Here is a 23567-nt window from a genome sequence, read left to right as displayed (position 1 = left end):
ATACAACAACAACAATAATAATATCATCGTGAGATAATAAATAATATTATTTTATGAATATATATATATATATTATTATGCGTACAGTGCGTATACACAAAACGTTATATGTATATATTATTGTGTTGTACGTACGTGCAGGATACGGTTCGGAATACATGTCCGACACGTCATACTATGCTTAGGGAGGTCCTTGAATATTTTACTAATTCAGTGTACGGGACGCGCACCATGTATATTATTGCGTACACCAGTGTAGTTTAGATTCCATAATTCGGCCACTTCAAATTAGTAAATATTCACCGAACTCGGTCCTATATGATATATTATGTGTCTGTATTCAGGTGTGTGTGTGTGTGTTTGTGTGTGGGAGAGAGTGTGTTTTACATAATAATATGTATATGCGTGTACAGATGGCTGGCCGAAATCGCGTATTTACATTATACAGCGACGCGCACCATAATAATCGTAAATCAAATCATCGGAAATTGCATTATTGTTCGTCCATACCACACTATGTATACACACGCGTTTATATTAATTAATGCCGGCAGGACATGTGTGCGAGCGTGTGTGTGTGTGTAATCTCTACACCAGGTGTACCGGTACGGTTTCGCAACACGATAATTATTTATTGACGAATATATTATAATATTATATATACTGAACGTACGATAATCGAAGCCGTAGAATATCGACTATGAAAAAAAAAAAACATTTATGCTTCCAGCATTACGTCTGAACGTTTAAAAAATTATGCTTTTCGAAAAAAGAAAAGTGTATTATAAACGCTTTTAAAGTATACGTTTCGTCACTAAAATCCGAAATCGGTTATCGAGTTTTTACACGAAATCGCATAAGAATAGCGACGAAATCGGGTATTGCACGCAGTTGTTGCTCATATTTTATGATAATCTCACTCGTCGAGTTTCACATATTCATAGTTTTCTCCCCGGCTGGAAATACGCAGTAGAGATTTGCGCTGCTTAAAATATGAAGCTAAAAATAAACATCACCTCTTCGGGTAGTGGTGTCGAAATCGTTCGAGAAAAGATAAAACATAAAATAAAGTAAATCGAGTTTCTCGCTTTCGGAAGATAGTTTATGTACGTCGTACAGTTACTCGTATATTTTTTTTTATTATACGTCACAACGCGTACTGGCGGAAAGAGTATCCAAAAAATAAATCGATTTCTATTTTTGAAAAAAAAAAAAATAAATAAAAATTGCGTAGTAATCGAAAATTTCGTTCGGTACCTATATTATGCCCGTCCACACGTTCGCATTATGAATAAAAATATATAAATCAATAAACGTCGTTATACACAAACCGTCCCGCGCAGTATATTATAGCGGATAAGGGTGTCGGTAAAATGTATATCGTACACTGGTACAGTATTATACACTTAATGTATATATAATACACGACGGACGGACGACGGCGGAAACGGTCGTTTCGTACAGCGATCACGTTTACTCGGCAGGATTTGGAACGACGAAAACCCCGAGCGCCGCCGTCAGTGCGGTCGTGTTTCGAACGCATTTATAATATTAAAACCGTCAGAAAATCTCGGAAATTACGACCCGATGACTGACACGGGCACCGTCGCCGCCGCCGCTGCAGCCTCCGCCACGCGAGATGAGAGCGGCTCTCGGGCGGCGACACCGAGGCGGTATGTATAATCCGTTTAGTCCGACTGCGGTTATGCCGAACGCGATTATAATACATATTATTATATTATAACAAACGGTTTTCAACGAATTTGCATTCTCTCCGGCGACGCTGTCATACATTACACTGTGTTATACCTGCTACTGCTTACTATTAATGTCATATTATTATAATGTATACCTATGCGAATGACTACGCACAATATGTATGACGTGCGTGCACGTCGCGTCGACGGTTTCGTCGTCGTCGTCGGGGGGTTAACTCGCAGTCCGATTTCGAAATAATATTATATATTTGTTTCAATATACGTTAAAATAATATGATTCAACTTTTCGATGTGTATATTATATTATAATACGGGCTTGTTTACCTCCCTTTTTTTTTTTTTTTACTTCAACGATCAATTGAATTCTGATTTTTGAAATGTTTAATTAATACACTCTAAGAACGTGATATTTTCAAATCACTTTTCGTTATTACAATATTATACTTATCGAGGAGGGGTGTTCAGTAGTTATGAATACTCTGCCCCGTTTGTTTCTAAAAAAAAAAAAAACAAGACCAACAAAATTCGTGTAGTTTATTCAATATGTTTTAAAAAATAATTATAACGATAGTTTGGAAATCGTTTGTGAGTTAGTCGTATATTTTGAATTTTCAATGAAATCAAATACATATTTTACTATTTTATATTGCAATTAATATATAAACCCTAACCATGTAGCTATGTCGAAACCATAAGGCTACAATGGATACGGCTACAACGGTCACTAAAATGTCGGTTGAAAACTAATTTCACTGGGTAATTTATTCGGAAATCTAGTTTTCCATCTCCAGTATGCACTGTCACGCGTCGTCATATACGACGGGCGCCTTATTTTTCTAGGTAGAATAATAGTAACCATTTTTTCAAGTATATTTTTCTCGGAATAAAATTTGATTTTGGTAGATGTTGACAGAAGTCGGTCACAACCTGCTGCACCCACGGAATGTTTGAAAAACGGATTAGTTCCAAGTCGTCTGACGTCCGTGCGTCGTAATATTGCGTGCTTGCTAGTGATCCGACGGTAAATAGTAATAATAATAATAATAATAAAAATAATAATAATAACGATAAGCGAGGTTTTTCTTTATTTTTTTCCTTCTTTTTAATCCGAATGAAAGCATTGTACGATTTTCTTGTGTTTTATTAAATAATTCTATTGCTCTGCTAGGTCCAGTTGTATATTAAAGCTAGTATATACCCATTCTCGATGGTATGAAATTTAATGATTTTGGCCATTAGAGAATTCCTTTTTTCTTTTAGTGGTATTCAATTACAAAACAATAAAAATATCGACGCTGGTATTTTTTTTCTTCCCCGAAAATAATGAGAAAACATAAAAAATATATAAATCTACCTCTCCCTCTAATATCTTATAAATATAATACTGCACCACCGTTGCAACGGGATCGTTTTTCTTCATTAAAAAAAATATTCATGAAGCTATAAGCTACTGGAACGCATTATACGTCTTTGAAAATACATAAAATGGTAAAATTAATTTCCGTCGTTGTCTAAAACAAAATAATTTTATTTATATCTCATACCATATTACAAAATTTAAATTATCCATTAAAAAGTAGGATGTTATATATTTAGGATTATAAACTAATAATAATATTCCTATACTACTTGTTGAACAATACATAATAACTAATAATTAAGTATCTAATATTTTATGATAATATTTTTAATTTCTTATAAATATAATGAGCTATAAAGTAAACATTAAAAAAAAATAACCACTTGTTTTATTTTTAACTAAACTTTATTTGTTTTGATATTGAAAAAAAAAATATCTTTAAATGTTTTTAAATGTTTTTTTTCTATATTTTGATGACAAAAAACGTTTTATATTTTTTTTTATTATTATTGTGAACACTTAGCACATTTTAATCAAGCTATATTGTATTATAAAAATATTTGCAGTCACATTCATATATCATCGGTATTTAAGTTTTTAAGTTATATTTTTAAGCTGGCTATACAGTCGATTATCAAATGAAAATAACTTTTTAATCATGGAAAAATAATTGTATTAAAAATATTTTAATTTTATAATACTACAAACATCAAAGGTATCTTTTTTTGCAGATTTGCAACCATAATCCACCTGATAGGGCCATGAATTGTGGTTTCCGTTACTCATGTTTTATCTTATTCAATTTAACTTAATCTGTATACTTTTCTACTAGTAATTCAGGTACAGTTCTTCTTTTTTGTGTTCACTTGTGTCTCATTTGAGTGTCACTTATGGTAAACACATTTTCACAGACATACTACGAATTCTCTTCCATGTGTATCTGAACTTCGATGAAATTGCTTATGTTTAAAGACAACACAATATGCCTCACCATTGCATAAGTAATATATGTTGTATATTGAAAAGTACTTTTTTAGAGGGAGAATTTTTAAGTTCAAGTTAAAATCCATCCCTCTAATACATACACTTTAACCTTATAACACACAATCAAATTATTTCTCAAAAAAAATTGATTGTATGTTTTTATAGCACCTTCTTACAGTGAAAAACCAATGGATATCGATAAATAATTTAATTAAAATGATTTGTGTTTTTTTATTACTTGAAATTATTATTTCAGTTTTTATTAAGAGTTTTGAAAAATTTATTATGAACATAAAGGTAAATATTATTGTGAAGGCTAAAGATTTTGTAATTTCTCTGTAAAAAGGCACTGCTGTGACTACTGACTCTATACATTAATATTTTTGAGAAACAATATTATTATACGTTACGATTTCACATTTGCAGGATACAATTATTAATATTTTTGAGTGGATCATGTCCCCTTGAACTTTTTTAAAATGTCCATAAAAAAAGGTACTGTGAACATATAAATATAACATATTTACATATCATATCATCCCTTAATTTTATTTAGAAGATTCATAAACAATTATGAATACTTATTTTATATTCACTCACTCAAATTAAATTCTAACAGCTGCTCATATTTTATTGAGCGATGTACCAAAAGATTAATTTAAAGCTACTTAACTTGATAACTAATATAAAGCCAACCGAATTTCCCATTTTTATGAAAATATGACTATTATAGTTTATTAAAAATCATTATTTATGGTTAAAACTTTGGCAGATTTCTTATCGCGACTCAGATATTTTATTATACTTGAATAATATACAATGTAGGTATACTGTATACATATATAAATATATACAATACGTTTAACTCAGTTTAACGGACCTAAATTACAGCATTTTTTTTTTTAGTTTCAAAAATGTTTCGTATCTGCTTAACAATAACGTGATACTTCTGATACTGTTATTGAACTTTTTGAAATACATGAAATATTTAAAGATTATTATGCTATTATTTAATGCAATACATTAATAATATTAGGTATTACAATCACACATTGATATGAATGTATTAAACGTTTTATATTTATTTTTTATACTTAAATAATATTATATTTTTCTCCGAACCACCATAAGCTATCATAATAATATGACATCTCGAACAATATTGCATACTTATATGTTATTTATTGTAATATTCACTGTAATAAAATTTCATATTCAATGTGCGGTTATTATCGTTGTAAAGTATAGTCAGTATAAAAATTCTTGATTTTTAGATTCAAACTCTTGATAATCTCGATGATAGCTATTTATAAATTAAACGAAAAAGCCTTACTTACGATTATGATTTAATAATTTAAGAAATTTTTATGAGTTTACATGCATATTTAGTATGTGAGCACTGATGGTGATTGTAAATATAAATGGGCTGTATCTAGCACGTTTATCACACGGTCTACTTTTATATATTTATTATAACTGATTTAAGGTAAGTTTTTAATACCAAAAAGATATTAAACTAAAAAAAAAGTTTTTATATGTAAACATCTAAATGTTTTTCGTATGAATCGGGTTGTAAATTATAGAAAAAATAATTGAAATGTATGTTAGAATTATAATAATATGTAATAGATGTAATGTAGAATGTGGCTTAATGTAGATCAATGGTTATCAGTTAATGAATTCGTTTATGAACAACCCTACATCCAAACATACAATATGGGTTGATATAACTAATATAAGAAGCTAAAAACACCTTGTTCATCAATGAATCTATTTTTTCGTCTTCTATTGAAATCAGACATGAACTTTTTTTGATTTATTATTAACAACTTTCATTACGGTAACGAATTTGCGTTCGTTAAATTTCGTTTACATGAAATTATCACAATCATACATTTACTGGGAGTGTGGAATAGATATATTATGGAATGGATAGATGTTTTACATTGAAGATAATACTCGCAATACTCTAGAATTCGATACTCTTGAACCCGACTTATTTTAGACCATACAAATAATATCTATTTTTGAAATAATTATTAAATATAAAATAAATAACTAATATATTATGATATTATTATTTCTATTGGCAGATAAATAGATGAATTTTTATAATCTTTATTATATGTTGAAATAACCTTATAGCTATAATTCATATTAAAGTAACAGATTTTAATTATTTTATCTCATAAAAATATAATATAAATAGATACTATTATTGTATACTATATTGATTCTGAGTACTCAATAAATTAAAGCACTATAAACTGTAAACACAGTCAATTATTTATTACTTCCTTGATTTAACATATTAATGTTTAATTTTCGAAATTAAATTAATTATTTTATATTTTATTAGTGTTCTATATTACAATAGTAATATGCTTACACTATTTTTGTATATTTTTTTTAATATAGTTTTATATATTTGAATCGATATTCATTGATAGGTTAGGTAATATTAAGTTATTCATAATACAGAACAGTACGTTTTGAATTAATTGTATTAAATCTTTAAGTATTAAAAAAAAACGTTTAAACGGTTTTACCATTATTGTACAAAACCATAATACCATGCATTGTGCAATAAAATATTATTGTTATTAAAAATTAAATTCTCTAACTCAAAATAAACTCATATTTATAGTATTTTTGTCTCAGGACTATCTTTAAATGTTACGAAAAAATCTCGAGTGTACTAAAAATGCGATCGTCAATAGGTATATTTGTTTTTAAACAATTTTAAAAATTAGATTTAGAAAGACTGCTGTTGTAGTAGGTACTAGAGAAAAAAATATCAGTGAACGTGCTCAGTGAATCGCCATACAAATAGCGTACTTTATAAAATTGTATGATGTAATTCAACTTAAAGCCTTATTTGCAGGCTGCAACAGTGCCAGTCGGCGGTGTATGTACAACACTTCGTCTATGACACGAGTACACACTAATAAACGTTATATGAACGCGTACAACACTCTTCAGCCCGTGGGTTGCAGCATTTTAGCTTTTCTTACCGGGCGCTACGGCGAAACAGCGGTGGCGTTTACGAGCGGTGTCAAAGGAAAACATTCAATTTCCAAAACGATAATATTTATGCTAAAACCTCGAAATCCGTTTTACGCCGAAATCTTCTCGATTCCAATGGCGTGGGTATAGAAGTTTCAGACGGGTTCTTGTTTATAATTAAATTCTGGTAAGCTCTGTGAACTCACCACGGTGTGTACATTTATGCGCACACACAGACACACTGAGTTGCACGTCGAGCACAAGACGCGATACGCTCTCCGGATCCAATCGTATCCTCATAATGTAATAATATAATATAATATATAAGTTTATCGTTTCAGATGTGGTCGAGCGCGACTTTATCGATGCACCAACCCTGTCGCAAAATTATCGGCCTATGTTAATTCGTTTATAACCTCTTCCGCGGCGGCGGCAGAACCGTCCGACCCGCCGCCGCGCCGTTCTCGATGCTTCCGATGCTGCAACTCTATTATCTGTACTATACCTTTTTCCCCTCGGGCGACGTTTGCTCCTATATAATAATAATATGAATATACATATAGCCGTCGGTGTTCAAACGCAAAGTTGTATATATATATATATATTTAATTATTTTCGTTCCGATTGGAGTTTTCCGCTTGAATAAATGTCAAATGTCCTCATTTCGTTTTATAATTTATTGAACGGCGATTATTATTATTATTAATATTATTATTTTGTTTTTTTATTTTACTTTTATTATTTCTCCGTCTACGAACCGACAGTGCCGCGCCGTTATTAATTCGATCGGACCATTGTTGTCGCAAAATCCATATCGTATTGGAATTTCGCCAATATATTTTTCCAATATTATAGCCCAGAGAAAAGGACATTCGTCTTTACGCCTCATATCCTATATAATAATAACAATATGTATAATGTAAAACGACAACGCGCGTCATTCGAATAATTCTCTAAAACACTAAAATATGATATAGTTGAACGTTCGGACGTCGTCTCGTTTCGTTTACCGCTGTCGTTCGGCGTCTCTCGATCACGTCTTATTCATATCGTTATTCGCCGCACTGCATACCTATTACAATATTATTATAATTATTATTGTTTAATCGCACACGGCCCATATTGTGTTGCATTTCAAAACCGCGGTGGAGATAGAAGAGCACGATCGTAATTAAAATGCACGAAAGTTATAGGGAATTAATGATCCTACTCCGCTTGTATTATATTCACACACATACAACGAGTTGTAGCGGTGGCATCATTAAAAGTATACAAATATAAATATTATACACACGGAATTAGAGTAGAAAAGCAATATAACGATAATGGGAGTAAATGATATCGGTAATTATAATATCATACGAAATGCGTATAGCTTTTGTGATTATTTTCTTTTATAATGCCCAACCGTTCGCTCTGGGGTCCTTATGAAATACGTTTAACCACATATTTCCAGTGTTTTTCAGATACGGTTCGCGAACAATGCGCCGCGTGAATTGAAATGGGGGGAATACACACGGTTCTCATTTCCGTTTAGATGTTTTTTGTGTGATAAACTTTTGGTAAATACTTTAACTTTGCGAGAGTCGAAAACGACCACGCTTTGGTTTTAATTACATCACCCATTGGTTTTGTTATCGATTCTATTCAAATGAACTTAGCCTAATTTCCAGTAATATCTGATTCAAAACGAAACCATAATATAATAATAATAATATGTATAATGTAAAACGACAACGCGCGTCATTCGAATAATTCTCTAAAACACTAAAATATGATATAGTCGAACGTTCGGACGTCGTCTCGTTTCGTTTACCGCTGTCGTTATTCGCCGCACTGCATACCTATTACAATATTATTATAATTATTATTGTTTAATCGCACACCGCGCATATTGTGTTGCATTTCAAAACCACGGTGGAGATAGAAGCGCACGATCGTAATTAAAATGCACGAAAGTTATAGGGAATTAATGATCCTATTCCGCGTGTATTATACACACACATACACAACGAGTTGTAGCGGTGGCATCATTAAAAGTATACAAATATAAATATTATACACACGGAATTAGAGTAGAAAAGCAATATAACGATAATGGGAGTAAATGATATCGGTAATTATAATATCATACGAAATGCGTATAGCTTTTGTGATTATTTTCTTTTATAATGCCCAACCGGGTATACCGAACAAAAGCGTTCGCTCTGGGGTCCTTATGAAATACGTTTAACCACATATTTCCAGTGTTTTTCAGATACGGTTCGCGAACAATGCGCCGCGTGAATTGAAATGGGGGGAATACACACGGTTCTCATTTCCGTTTAGATGTTTTTTGTGTGATAAACTTTTGGTAAATACTTTAACTTTGCGAGAGTCGAAAACGACCACGCTTTGGTTTTAATTACATCACCCATTGGTTTTGTTATCGATTCTATTCAAATGAACTTAGCCTAATTTCCAGTAATATCTGATTCAAAACGAAACCATAATAATAATAATAATAAAATCATAGTTGGCTCAGATTTAAAAGGAGGAAAAACTTTTATTGTTCAAAATGAGAATAAAGCTTTCAATTTATTATTTAAATATAAAAATGGTACCTATATTATATATATTTTATGAAAAAATTAATAAAGAGGTAAGAGAATTTCGATATCCAATAAATATAGTAATACATATTTATTATTTATAAATATAAATCAAATACAAAAAAATAATATTTTTTATACATTTATATAATATTATATATATGATGAATGAGATCGTTCAATCGTATTTCTAAATAGTCAAGTCGAGGTTGCACAATTCATACTTCTGTAGTATTAAGTAAATATCATTATTGTATTCAGCGAGATTATTATACTTAAGAAAAATATAAAAATGTATTATATAAACATGGTGAATGTATTAAGAGAAGTAGTTAACTTCTTTGAGCATTTATTATAGCTATATTTATTATCATATTATAATTTATAGATTGTGTTAAAGTAAGAAAAACTAAGTAAATCTATTTTTATACTAAGCGATTTTTTTATTTGGAAAACACAAGTTTTTATATCTAATAACAATACTGGGAGTCCAAAAACATAAAATATTTCCCAAACAAAAATTATATTAATTGTTTTGAAATTAAACATATTAATATCTTAATTAGAGTGTGTGACTTACCAAATCGAATTTGTCGATACGATTGTATGTTGATTATATCACTTAGTAGGTACTATTATTTATTATAATAAATTACACTCTTTTGAATTATAATATTATATCTATAAATCTGTATTATATTATTTTTATTTTAAAAATTTAATAAGAATTTCAGTTTCATTATACTTACAATCTTTATCGTAATTTTATCCAGATAGTATCGTTTCACTTTTAAAATTACGCAAACTTAAATAGATTACTCGACAAATTAATTGCATCGATTATACTATAATGTTATATATATTATGCATATTGTGGTATATACTTTTAAGCTTATTTTTTGTGCAATATTTCACCAACCAACAAACCGATAGTTATCTAGAAAATTCTTTAAAAAAAAAAATCTTTCAAAAAAAATACTACAGTAATATATCTAGTATTTTAAGCACGACAACAAAATAACTTTAAAAACATCCTTTAAACTTGTTGATATTTATATTTTATTTATACTATATGAGTCTGCTGCACAAAATAGTAGTGGTTAGACTTCTATTTCCCTCAACTATTTGAATGATAACGTTGTCTCATTTCAACATAAAGTGCATGTGTACGGCTCAGCAGTGCAGCCATCTGCGTTTTTAATTATTTACATAATAGTTCATTGTAATCGTAATTCGTATAATAAGTTTCCAAGCTCCTTGACATTGGTTGAACAGTCATGGTAACATTGTTTTTCACCAAAGACTAGGTACTATGCATATTAATACTTTAGAGTAGATAAGTAAGTTAGTATAGAAATCTGTATTGCTTTTAAGTCGTGAAAAAAGATTTAATTTAACTTATTATTTCATACTTATGTATAAACTTCTATAATGTGGTGTTGTGCTTTAAATTGTAAGAAGCCAAAATGCAAAATACAAATATAAAACTTTCTTCTTTACAAACAAGTGAAAATAGGTATGTACCTAATTGGATTATTAATTATTAGTTATAGTTATCATTTTAGTGTATAGTAGTTTGTACTAGGTTGATACTTGAAAACATGACTTATTAGGTTGAATGTATTGGTTACAAATTGTTATCATCTTGTTTTTTTTTTATGCAGTATGCCGAACACTTTAACTTTATACATATTATATTATATATTTAAAAATATTGGTATAAATGCAGTTTAGCTCCCTAACGTTTGGTAGCTCAATTGCATTCGTTCTAAAATATCATTAAAAAATCGATAGCTTAATAGAATTTTAGGAAATTCAAATTTTATACTTACTGAACAATACAGAGTTTTTTAAACTAAATTTTCCTATTGTTAAATCAAATATTGAAATAGTAAGCAATTAATAACACTCAATAGATTATAATAAACATTAATAATGAAATAATTTAAATAGTAGAGAAGAAAATATAATAATAATAATAAAAATAATAATGTATAGTTTTATAAAAATAAGAATAAGAATCACATAGGTACTTATAATGTTATTTGATGTAGATTTTGCGATATTGTAGTAGGTAATAAATAAAACTATTTTGTACTAATTATAAATTTTTAATAATTTTTTTCTCATTTTTATTATATTTTGAAGTATATTTTGAATTGGGCTTTTTTTAATTATTGTTTTACCAATGTGTCGAATAATATATTATATATATTATACTAATCTCAATCGAACCTTAACCTTTGTAGACTACAAGCTGTAGTGTTTAATTTATTTCTTGATTTCAATTTCTAATACAATAAATACTTCATTTATTTGTTTATAATATTTTCTATATTTTAATATATTGGTTATATGAATTTGATTTAAGTAGAATATTTTATAATCTTATATTTTATATATTAACAAAAATACTATTAATTTTATTAATAGGTAATTAGTTATATACTACTAAAAAATGCCAAATGGTAATTTAAATGTATGAATATTTGATATATAAAAATAGTTTATTTACTAGGTGCCTAGGTATATATTAAATTTGTTTATAAATAGTATTAACTTAAAAATAAAATATATACAAACAACTGCATTTTATAATTTGAAATTTATGAATGAGTAATATTTACAATATTAATTAAGCATTTTGATTCGTATTTTGGACATTTGACAAAAATATTTTTATAGTGAAAAATATTTGATAAGGATTAAAAATTGTAAAAATAACCTAACTGATAAAACAAAGAATGTGTTAGGAAAATGTATCTAGTGTTTTATGAGATTAGTGATTTTATATTCTATTATATTTTTATATCTTATATCTTATATAGCAGTTATATTTATAGTTGAGAAAGAAATACTTAGGATATGTGATCACGTTGGTTGGTCGAAGTATTAATGAATATACTATAATATATAATTATTTATCATTGTGATATAAAATTGGTTCAAAATCTGAGCTACCCGACTTATAAAAGCAGTACGTATAAAAAACGATTTCACGCAAAATTAAATTTCCTTTCAAATCTTCACATCGTTCGTACTCTTTTGAATTGAATACTCTTCCTGATAACCCTCATTGCTGTATAAAACGAAATTGAAGCTGGGATGTCTTTTGATAAAAAATAAAATCCCTAAGAAGCTGATAGTAAATTGCTTTTTCAACCATGTTACTTAAAAAAAATAAAAAAGAAAGGAAAATATAAATATAAAATATGGTTTTTAATAATTCCCATATTTCTTTATTTACATTTTAACAACAATTTTAAATAATATTAAATTTGTCCACGATATATAAACATCTAAATTTATTTATAATATGTATATTGTATATATACATATATTTTTTTTTGTTATTTCTATACTAAATATTTTCAGTATTTTTAGTACTATGGAATAGTGCTTAAAATCCAATGTTAATAAAATCAAAATTTTATAAAATATCTACATTGGAAAATTAATTAAAAATATGCCCTATATTTCTCATTATAGCCTCCATAAAAGTCTAAGAATAATGTCAGCATACGGCAAAGCACCTACTTTAAACTACCTATATCTAATTATTTAACCCTCTTTATAAAAAAATATCATTATTTCCCAATCAAAGAAATCCTCCTAAGCGCTTAAGGCTTAATAGTGGTAATATATTTTAAAATACTTTAATATTATTAAAAAATTAATAAATTAAAATAATCAATCAAATTAAGTAGTATAAACAATGATTTTCTTTTTAAATTAAAAAAAATGCATTTGTATGTAATTGCCTTTAAAATATTTATTTATGTTTCTCATCTGAAAAGGTTGTAAATATTATAGGAATAAAACTGAACAAACACACGCACATATTATAATATATATTTAATATTTATTATATATATTATATCAGTGAGTTTTAGTACTAGAATAAAAGACCTTTTAAAGGCCAGTAAGATATAAACATTATTATACTTAGTAAAATATTATATTATTTGATTATTGGAACAATCATAATTTATTACATAATAATACTTACTCGTAACTAATACTTACGGTATTCATTTTATGGTCCATATATATTATACTTGCTATATCATGAAAACCATTCACCCATTTAAGTGTAAAAAAATAATAGCATTTTCATCTTAAAGACAATGATAATAAAAACATATAATGGAAAAGGAAAGACCAGCTTTCCCGTTACCTATGTGTACATCATCATGACAAGTTATAAATCTTTGTTTTTCATTACTCTTAAATCTTAAAAGGTTAGGGTACCTACTCTATTTGTTACTATTGTAATATGGTAGTATATTTTGTCATTTCCATGAACCGAATTATTGATATTAATATTTTGGTATTGCTATTATATTTTATTCGAGTTAATCAATCGTTTTTTATCAAAAAACGTGTGAAAAACAAAAATAACTTAACAATAAACTAATAATTACCATGTGTGGGTACTCGTATAATAGCGGTAGTATCACGTTAAACGCCAAACCGCGTGTGTGGGTGGGGTATAATTATTGAGTTCACTCGAGCACTCGACGTGTGCACATGAATGTAATATTATTAGTAATCGAATTTAACGTATAACGCTAATTTTACTCGACTAGAACAAATGGTGTTAATTAATAACCGCAGGACGCATAAATTAAATCACAGCCACAATTTTAACGTAATAGCACCACGTATATGCATAATAGTAGTGTATTTCAAGTATAAAGTAGACATGACCGAATTCCGATAGATAAATCGGTTACGTGAAACGAAATTAATCGGTTTGTCGTGGGACGTAAGCATATTATATCAACGGCGATCAAACGTACTTATCAAATCCAAAAATATTATAATAATTTCAGTGAATTATGCTTTTCTAATCAGTCATATATTTCAATATTGTATAACATATATAATGGTTTTGAAAGATTTAGATTTCTTCGTTGAAAATAAAAAAAAAATGCAATAATAAGTATAGATAGTATGACTTAAATATAATCCTCTATGTGTATAATTGTAGTAATACATTTATTTTATTTGCATTTCCCATTACGCATATACAAATACGTATTACGTATATAATATGTTTAATGCCAAATTAACTGTAATGTCGCCTTTCATAGGCTTAAATTATTTAATAAATATTATGGTTATCACTAGAGGACTTGACCACTGTTTAACCGAATGTGATAACCACTAAACTACACGCGATGGCCGACAACAATAAGGCGTAAACCGTATGGAAGATAGGCAACCTAACCTAGGCAACACGTTTTTGTCACACTTTGTAGGGGTAAGATATTATTTATAATTTATGATACTCTTTACATAATATATTATTATCTGGTATATAATTTGATGTATCTATTGGGGTCAATGGGTATAATCGGGCGTTGTAGTATAATGTCCATTAGACAATTTGGAAAATTATACACTTTGCCTGGCCATTGTATAGACTATAGAATGACTATAACACAGTGAAAAATTATAATTAAAAAAGCTCTAAAATAATTTAATATAAATATAAATAACATAAATGATAAAAATGTATATGCATTGAAATTTTAATTAAACTATTATTTTTTGTAGTGGGTACTGAAATAATATAAGTGAAAACTTTTTATAATAATTATTGTTCAATATATTTTTGAAATGTACGCTATCATAACATTTAGATATACATGCATTTTTTTTGCATTTATTTGTTTTAAATTATTATTTACTGTCACACATGTCTTATCTTACATCACCAAAATTGAAAAAAAAATTAGCTATTTCTCTTAATGAAATCAAAGGTGTTGTTGGTACTATTTTAATCCGGACGAATGACTCTTTACATATTTCAAATTGGTTTTAAGTGTTATATTGAACAAGTCGCTAGTTACTTTCAATGATATCACTTGCATAGTTATTGTTTCCTACTGAAAAAAACTAGGTTTTATTTATTATGTGCTAAATATACGAGTATAACTCATTATTATCGTTATCAAACATAATTATTACTCCTAAAATAAATCGTAAATCACTCCTTACTCTATAGTCTATAGATAATATATAAATACAATACATACATCAATATCAGTCTTATAGTATAAGATACTATTTACCATACATTTGAACAGATCTTTATGTGAAATCTTTTAGATCTGATAATTTTCTAATTTCTAAATTTTTATTACAAAAAAAAACTGTATTTATACAGCCTGATCGTATTATAATTTTAATGTAAATAATATTTTTATTAGATTTACAAATATATATATATATATATATATATATATATGACTATAGTCTCATCAGACTGTTTTTAACTATGGTGATAATGCCAAAACACCAGTGTCATATACAACAACAGTTTATTAAAACGATTCGTAATTATAAAGAATTTGTTTAGTTTTTTTTTTAAAAAAAAACCACATAATTTGTTATTGAAATAAGTTACAACCAATGCGTTTATAATAATTAATTAAATTGTTATACTACTATATCTATTTTATTAACTGTCATAGTTAAATGTACAATTATTATTATTATATGCACATAACAAGTTTACAATTTTGTTGGAAAATTATTTTTTTTTTATTAATGATACTCAGTATTGCAATAAATGGAAAATAATACAAGTTTTAGTTGTCCCACGCTTTTAAACAAGTGTTAGTGATCTTTTATGCATTTTTTTTTATCTAGATTTTTTGTTAGTGGTCACACGGGACATTCAGCTCCATTCTAACTACGTTCCTGTTGATAAACCCTAAATATTGCATAAATAACCTGCAAACTCCGCGTTTGATGAATATAGTTGAATACCATCTATTATAGTGATATTATTAAAAGCATAGTTGTAATGTCAATTGGGATTTTATTCGAAATTTCTATACCTACTGTATTATCAATTATGAATAGTAATTAATACGTACGCAATATTAATAAACCTAATTTCATCGACTCGCATCAGAAATTACGGGTGATGGAGGCCGCAGTGTTGGTATTTTCACTTAATCCTACTTATCGGAGAATGCGTTGTGACGTGTAGGGTTCATATATATATATACATATAAGTATGTAAAGCATGTACTTAACTCTATACGTATAATATGTACATGTTCGATATGCGCACGTACGGGATATGCAAATACATATCTATACGTGCAATTATGTATAGGAGGTGGTTAGGATGATTGATTACTCGAATATCTGCACAGATCTTGCTGCGTCGGCTGAGACTTACTTTATTATAATACACATAGTATTATGTGTGCACGTAAATATATTATATTATGTAAGGTGTGCGCTCGAGGGTGGAGAATTAAAGAAAAAATTTATAATTTGTATCGTATCGAAAAAAAAAATAATAATAATAATAATAATTGAGGTGGTGAGGCGTCGCGCTCGCAAAAATCCCGATTAGTTAAGTTACGAAATGTCAGAGCGCTGCCGTCGGCTCACGTCCTATCGATTATAGAGGGCGACCGCCCCGCAGCGTCCATCCTCTTTACCACCGTTCATCACCCGATCACCCTCATCCTCATCCCACTCATCATTTCCTTTGCAACTTCCACACCCTCTACCTTTTTCCCTTTCTATCTCTCTCTCTCTCTCTCTCTCTCTCTCTCTCTCTCTCTCTCTCTCTCTCTCTCTCTCTCTCTTTATATTTCCCTCTGGCCCACCATATCACCCCATTCAAACCCTGGGATCCCGGGAAATCGTCCTATGCCACGAACGCCTCCACCGTTGTAGTGGTTTGGCTTCTTAATTCGGAAAAAATTTCTCTTCATCTCTTATTTCGTTCCATCGACGTCATCGTATTCTTTTTTTTTTTCATCTTTCCCTAACCGTTGCTCGGAAAAGACGGCAACAGTTACTATCCCCAACGCGATAGTACATACCGTGATATAGTGGAATTACATTTAAACTATAGTAACGACGGTGGTTATTTGATGAAAACGGCGGCATGTTTATATATATTTGGTTTGTTTTTTTTTCTTCGACTTCCGTTTTATCTTTCCAACCCACCGCATATTCGACGCAACAGCCTTACACTACGCCGAGCGACAACGCGATTATGTAATAGCCGACCTCAGAAATCCCCAGACGATTTTTGCTCCTCGATACGATCTCAACACACGTAGGGAATTATTATTAGTGTTTATAACAATACAACAACTTACCAGTTGGGTAAAAACTGTTGTCGTAAAAGGGAGTTAAAATCATGAATAAATTATGTTATTCTCAATAATGATGTAATAATTTGTACTGTGTGACAATGTTTTCTTGATAAAAACAATATTTATATCTTTAAGGTTATAATGTATAAATATTATAATGCCTATTACATGGCTGCAACTAATTTCCCATAGAAACTCATAACGTTTTTCGAATATCATTCAAAGGTGTGGTTGATCTACGCAAACACGCCCATTTTACAGGAAACTGTATATGCTCATGTGTTTATGAATGTGAATGAAAGAGAGAGAGAATGTGAGTGAATGTGTTCATATTTTCACTATGATTCACTATGATTCATAATTGTTCATTTGAATTAGCTAATCACATTTCAACTATATTCAAATAATAATAAATAGTATCAGTATTATAATAAAAGTAGAAATTTTAATCACTACATTATATTATAATAACTCGGTAATAAATCATTGATGTACAAATACGTGCAGAATTTATTGGTTTCTGATTTTTAGTCTTAACGAAAACCAACTTTACACGGTGGAAATCACATAATTTAAAGAATATAAACTCGTATGATTAAATACATATAATACTAATCGATTTTTATCTATATATTTGGAGAGTGAGATGTATACTTGTAGGACGTAAGTACTTGTTTTAAAGCGTGGCGATTAATCGTTAACTAATCAATCAATAAATTACGCTAGATAAAAATATTAAAAAAGAAAAATATATTAATTATTTTATATTCATATTTAAATATGATGTTTAAGTAAAATATTATTAAAAACTTAAATTCTGAGTAGGTTAATAAGAGACATGTGATGAAATATTTTACTATCAATATTCTATTAAATTTGTGAGGAAAATAACTAATTTAAAATAGTTTATTTTTGATGATTTTTTTGTTTATTGCTATCAATTTTGTACTCAATATTTCGAGCGATATGTTAAATAAGTCACATCGGGATATATTTATTAGTCATAAATCTGGTTCTAGTTGATTATCCGAAATATAATTGTCTTCAATTTTTCAATTATGTTTGGGACCATAAACAACTACGAATACTGAAATACACTGAAACGTTATTTTAATCAAATATACTTGGTTTTTCGAATGATATTGTCTAATCGCTATTTTCATTCTAAATGTGTAACATTACATAATTTTAACCTATCTCTCTCCTTCAAACACAAACATGATATTGAGTATTTATTATAAAATACCTATAGTATACAAGACTGATTGGTTTTTAGAAATCAATCAGACATTTACTCGATATATTTTGTTTTATGTAAAACTTGATGGAGCACATGCACATTTTATAATTGAATATTGCAAGCAATGTTTATAAAATATTCATGAAATATTTTTTTTTTATTATTATTTCCTGTACTGACTTTGATTATCAAAACAAATGTGTGTATGATATTTTTGCGTAGCCGTATTGTTTTTTGTTGTTAAAATAGTGTGAGTGAATAAATACAGAAAAAAAGTTCAGCTTCGCTTCAATCATACCTTTATCAATGTAATTACGATTTTTTTCATTAATTTTTTTTTTTTTTTTTTTTGTTCGTTATAATATATTCCCAGTTAGAGCTAACAAAAGTCAGTCAATATTGTAACGAAACACTAATTAAACGATTTATGCAAAAATGATGAAACTTACATATTGTTGAAATAATAGAATTTGTTTTGGTCCGTGGAAATTAGAATATAAAATCTCACTATATGGCCGCCAGTGGCCACCTCTAAATCGAATATAGTCTAGCGTGCGTTTGGTGTAGGTATATAATTCGAATTAAAAAAATATTATGTTTTATCGACGATGAGCCAAATAAATATGACTGTTGTATAGACGAGTCTGTAAAACATACAATTGTATTATGAAAATAATAATAACAACGACAAAAAATAATGATAATAATATTTCGGCTAATAACACGGGCTGCGATCGCTCGTGTTCCGACCGCAAAACGTCCGTTCTGTTTTGCCTGCCAAGTACACCGGTGTGCTCATTATTGTTCAATGACTCAGACAGCATAGCACTGTATAAAATCCCAGGGAAGGGTAGGAGGTTGATTGACTAAAAAGGCTCGATAAAATATAATTTCACAATGTCAATTTATTTATGGCAACATAAGAGCATCGACTAAAGATTTCATGTAAAAAAATTATATATAGTTGTATTTTCTAATATATAATGTATTGTTATTTAAATTTGAAAATTATTATAAAACTTTCTATCGTAAAAATAGGAAGAATTTAAGACCATATTATGTATATTTTAACATTTTATAGCTTTTAAAGCATATTATTTTACAATACTTTAAGGTTTTTTTTCATTGCACATTGTATCATTTTTGTTACTTACCATGCGATTTCGAGAAAAGAAAAATAAAGATTTTTATAAAGACTACCGTTCGTAGAATCAATAATCTAGATACTCAATTATTATCATTTTATGCTATAATATTTTTTTAGTTTTTGAATTTTATTATAAGTGTTATATTATTATTATTTTGAAAATAATTAAAATTATACATAAATAATAGAATAAATAAACATTCTGTAACTTTTTTTTTACATTAATTCAAAATTATAACTATAATTTTGTTTTTATGGTTTTTAACAGCATATATTTTGGCATTTTTGGTGTATATATATATTAAGAGAATATTTAGGGATTTGTTTATTTCACATAAATGTTCACTCTAAATCAATATTAGTAAAATTAAAAACACACTAATCCACTATAAACTGATCTTAAAATTTAACATGGTTTTGAGAATAGGAATATACGTAATAAATATAATATATAACCAAGAAAAAAGTGATTAATTAATCATATTTAGATTTTGACTCATGATTATATGTTTTAATTCTGTTAAAATATAATATTATAAGTAGGTACATTTTACGTAGTATATATTTCAGTTTTTGATGAGTTTTTCGTCAAACGATATATCGAAAAAATATCACAATATTTTCAATTTCCACAAATGTATACATGAAACAATATGAAAAAAATAAATCTTACTACCTACTATTTTTTATTTATTTTTTTTGTCGTAATAATTCCATACTAAATCGGTCTTTATGTGTAAAGTAAACCAATTAATTTTAACAACGGAACGAGAAATCGATGGTTTAAAGATTTACGAACAAAGTTTGGTCGTTACGATCGTTAAATTCATTCGATCCAAAACCGACAAATTGAAACTATACGGTTTTGTAGCGTATATATATATATAGTAATTCCGCCGCAAGAACTGACACATGAACAATAAAATAATAACATATATATATATAATAACGTAGTAGGTTTTGGGGAAAAAATAGTATTCGTCCGTATATAATTTAATACGTATTGCGAGACTAATAAAAACAAATGAATTATTAATAGGAATACGATAGACGAGACGGCACTCGTGGTACGAGCTCTTTGGTATAATAAAACGTATTTTTTTTCACCGTGTGACATTTATAAAAATAAAGTATAAAAATCGTTGTTATTTTTTTTTTTTAATAAATGACCATATTATATAGATATATTATTATTTTACTGTGATGCCTAAGGCTAGATCAGGATAGGAAAACTGAAAAGTCATACCTTTAACTGGTACTTAAATTGTACACATCGATATCGGTCATCGACGTATTTCACTAATATATTTTACACATTTAGTTCAAAATAATAAATCAAAATACAATTTTTTAAACCTTATAAAATAATTATAACTGCACATATAGTAAATAATATTATACAATATTAAAGCTAAATATTTTTAAAGCCTAACATTAAATATTTACTCCGATTTTCGTTCTGGAAAAATATTCGAATTCTTCATAATATTCATAGGACAATGAAAGAAACATAATATTTAAAAAATATTTTTAGTCAAATAAATGTATAAACTTGACATTTTTAAACCAAATTTATTGCAATTCAAAGCATAAAAAAAATATGGCAGGGTAAATTTCTCGTACATGTCATGGAGAGTTTGGAAATGTTTCGCAGAATTAAAGTCAGGGCAGGCATAGCGACGTACCGTTTAAGTTATTAAAACGAGTAGTTTTTGGCTAAAATATTACGATAGTATATAGTGAGACCGTATTTTTAAAGTAATACGAATTCCACATCATATTATTATAAAATGTTTTCAGTCGCTAAGCATCCTGAAAAATATTTTTAAAAAACCACCTACGGTTAATGGTACCTACAATTTCTTTAAAATGAATTTAAAATTCTATTCATGTAAAATATTATTCTTAATATAATAACATTCCATAAACATAATAAGTGTATATTTTAATTTTCAATTTTCGATCATTCGGAATACTTTGAATTTTAATTATTTGAACTTAAAAAGTAAAAAAAAATTATATTTTCACCTGTTTCTCAATGATTACTTTATATTATTCCAAAAAGTGTACTGTTATATTTATTTTATCTGTATATAGCTTTTTTACTATTAACAATTTATTATTCTTATAAATGATGGGTTACATGGATGATATGATATGATATAGTTAATATAGAATAAATGTAAGATGACACACCCGACTAAGAATATATAACATTTAAAGTTAATTTAAAATAATTATTGAAAATTATGAGTAAAAAACTAATTGCATATTATTAATATATTTTATAATATTTTTTTTTATTATTTTAAACTTTCGTATTAAAATAAAAGATAATAATATGTAATATTATATTATCTAACAATCTGTTTTAGGATTTTCAATTTGTAAATAGATATTTTTTTATGAATTACTTATTATTTTATATCACTGAATAAGACCTGTTTTTTTTTTTATTATTATTATTAGATCATTTGAAAAAATATATGGATTTAAATGTTGGCTCACTTTTGGATTATAAATGTCTAAATAATATAATTTGATATTTTCTTATTGTTAGACTATCTTAAGCGGATAAATAACAATATGTTAAATTGTATTGATCTTTGTGTTTTAATTAATTCAAAATATCTAACTAGAATTGGTTTTTTGAATACCAGTACGTTATAAAATGTTGTTATTAATTAAAAAATTAAATGTTAATAAAATACAAAATAGTTTATAATCACAATTAACACACACAAAAAAAAACAGTATGATACAGGTTCTATAAACATTTTTTTGTATTGTACTATTATTAAATGTATATAATATATATATATAGGTATCTATAATAAAGTTAATATACCAACAAAGTTAATAAAATAAGTTCATTCAAAAGTTCCATTCATTCATAACAACATAATCAATATAAAATTAATGTATTGTCCAATAAACCATTTACAACAAATTCTGAAAATTAAATTTAAAGCTTTAAAAAAAAGTTTAAAAATAACAACTTATTATGTTAAATATTTACTCGATATTTGCATATTACCTAACCTTGTATATATACCTAATACATATATTTAGAAATGAGAAAAGATATATAATTAAATTTCATAAAATATATTTTTTAAATGTTCAAAACCATAGGGAATGTTTAATAGAAAATAATAGAGAAATGTATAATACTCTAAGATGCATCAATTGTTTTCAAATAATTTTTGATAAAGGCTCCTAAAAATTGATACTTCCAAACATAAAGGTTCATGATTTACAGAAATTCGATGATCATATATCTCAATATATGTTGTAATATAGGTTTCCCTTTTACAAAATATATGTTCATGAGTTTTTCTGTCCTACATAGTTTTTATACTGAACACTAATCGATCATAAAT

The sequence above is a fragment of the Aphis gossypii genome, chromosome 3 (genome assembly GCF_020184175.1).
Source record: "Aphis gossypii isolate Hap1 chromosome 3, ASM2018417v2, whole genome shotgun sequence".
Classification (NCBI taxonomy): Eukaryota; Metazoa; Arthropoda; class Insecta; order Hemiptera; family Aphididae; genus Aphis; species Aphis gossypii.
Note: the sequence above shows the minus strand (reverse complement) of the source record.